Raw genomic sequence first — 2800 nt, 5'->3', positions numbered from 1 at the left:
TGTAAAAAGCTTTAAGTGTCATACAGAGTTTATATTTGCTACTAGAAGCCATTGGAGTTTATTGAGTAGGGTATGACAGAGCCAGACCTATGCTTTAGGAAAATCGTTTTGGCAGTTGTGTGGAGGATTGAATGAGGTGGGGAGGAAGTTGAGAGAAGGAAGTTAGTTAGAAGGCTATTGCAGTTCCTGGCAAGAGGTAAAGTGGTCCTAATCTAGGATTGCAGCTGTATGAGCGGAAAGAAGGGAACCTATGTGAGAAATGTTTTGGTAGAAAAGAAAAGATTTGGCAAAGGACTGTGGGTACATAGGATATGTGAGGGTGAGGAGCTGAGGATAACACAGAAGTAGAATGGAGGTACCCTAGATAGTAATAGGAAAGTTGGGAAGAAGATAGGGTTTAGGGGGAATGATGTAATAAATTCAGTTATGGTCATTTAAGTTTGAGATGCCCATAGAACATTCAGCTCGAGATGTCCAAGAGGCAGTTTGTGATGTATGATTGCATAGGTCAGGAGAGAAGTTAGGGCTGGATATTTAAATCTGGGAATCATCTGCATCAAGATAATAATCGAACCTATGGGTGTTTATGAGATCACCATGTAGGATAGTATTGAGAAAAAAGAGAAGGCTCAGACAGATCTTTGGGGGACATGGCATCTATAGTTAAGTGGGCATGACCTGTATGAAGAACTAACAGAGGAAACAGAAAGGGAACAATTGGACAAATAGAAGAACCAGGGGAGAACAATGTCATGAAAATCCATAAAGGAGAGAGTATCCAGGAGGGAAAGGTGATCAACAGTATCCCAGACAGAAGAGGTCAAGGAGGATGAAGACTGAGAAAAGGTCATTTGATTTAGCAATTAAGAGAATGTTAGTAACTTTGGAGAGGGTAATTTCTGTGGAATGGTGAGTCTGGAAGTTGCAAAGGGCTTAGATGGGAGTGAGGGGAGAGAAGGTGGAGGCTTTTTTATTATTTTTTTATTATAGTTACCTTTTATTATAGATAGCTTTCTTAAGGAGTTTATCCACGAAGGGAAGGATAGCCATGAGGGGATAGATAGGCTCAAGTGAAGACTTTTTAAGTATGGAAGATATGGGCATGTTTATAGGAAGTAGTAGTAGCCAGTAGATGAGAAATAGAAGAAAAGAGAGTGGGGATAACAGTGGGGAGTGGGGGAATTTGCTGGAGAAGTAGGTATCTGTGCTTGTAGAGGGTTTGACGTTGACAAGGAGTAAGGCCACCGCTTAATCTGAGAGAGGAGTGAAAGAGGAGACAGTGATGGCAGATGTCTGAATGATGTGAAATGAGGAAGAGGAATTTGCTTTTTAAAAATGTTGATAATTGTATTTCAATATAATTGGTTTCCTTTATAATCCTATGGCTTTTACTTTATGTATTTAAGAACATTATTTTAAGAAGAGATGCATAGTCTTCTCCTCACTGCTCAAGCGGTCCAGCATACAGTTCAGACCCCTTGGTGGAGAGGATGTAACAAATTCTCAGCTCCTGCCAGACTGGGGATACTTATAGCTCCTGGAACTGGTCAGCCTGTCTCATGTCTCCTTACTATTTCACATGCCCAGAATGTGCCCCCTCCTCATCTCTGCCTTTCAGATTTCTTGTATTTCTTTAACATTCAGCACTGTGAAGCTTTCTTAGATTCTCATCCTCTTCCCAGTTGTGGTACTCTTTTTTTTTTTCAGATGAATTCGATTTAAAATTAATTTGTATCACACTGATTTGTATACAAAGTAGTTCATAGGAGACAGGGAAAGGGTAGTTGAGGTTGAAGTTTGAGATGGAGTTACATCTCTCCTTGGGGAAGGGACTGTCTTATATTAACAGAAGTTAGTTTAGTGCCTTGCACATGGTAGGTATCTTATAAATGTGTTTAATGAAATGGAATTTCATTTCTTTCCATTCCATTCTGCAAACATTTACTAAATTCTTTACTGTGTATAAAACACTGTCCCGAGCTTGGCGATTACTTTCCTGCCCCCTGGTCTTTGCTCATGAAGGTTCCTATTGCCTGGAATGCCCATTCTCCCTCTCTTCTATTGAATGCTCTTCTATTTAAAGCTCAGCTTAAATAAAAGTTATCTCTAGAAAGCCTTCCCTGATTCTCCCAGTTGAGAACAGCCTTCCCTAGACCTCCCCTTAGAGAGCATTTTGTATCACAGCTGTCAAGGCTTTTTTGATGTAATACAGTGTATTAATATAGTTGTTCTGACAACCTCCTGTTGAATTGTAACCTCTGGGTGAGTAGGAACAATATTTTTGAAGCGCAGTTAAATTGGATAACAGGAGATGAAGGCTTTCCTGCCTATATTCCACAATGGCCTCAGTGATTTATAAGCCCTCTTTGACAGGTCTGTTGAATGAGGAGAGAGGTTAGGGGGCCTGTAGGTTTAAGGGGGTCACAGTATGGCGTAGTTCTCCCTGTTCTGGAGAGGCAGGTCCTGACTTGGGGAAGGCTCCAAGGCGAGCCTTGTCTGTCCGTGAGGAACTTCTTCTCTGTACCTTGATTTCTGCCCCAAGTGAAGTCCCTGGGTAGAGGGATGGCCCTGGAAGGGAGCAGGGAGAAGAGCGAAGTGAGGGAGCTCCGGGGTTTGTGTGTCTCCCTCTTAGCCGGGGTGGGGCCTTCCACCCCGCCCCCCCAGAGGTGCTGCCCGGGCAGGCCGGGCAGGCAACGAGGGGGCTGGGCAGGGCTGGGCCGGGGGAGGGAGCGTGTGAATCAGTCCGTGGGGCAGGGAGGCAGGGAGCGGCTGCGGGGTGGGGTGCGGGTGCGGAGGGGAC

The sequence above is a fragment of the Trichosurus vulpecula genome, chromosome 1, assembly GCF_011100635.1.
Source record: "Trichosurus vulpecula isolate mTriVul1 chromosome 1, mTriVul1.pri, whole genome shotgun sequence".
NCBI lineage: Eukaryota > Metazoa > Chordata > Mammalia > Diprotodontia > Phalangeridae > Trichosurus > Trichosurus vulpecula.
The sequence above is the reverse complement of the archived record's forward strand: the minus strand, read 5'-3'. Positions refer to the sequence as shown.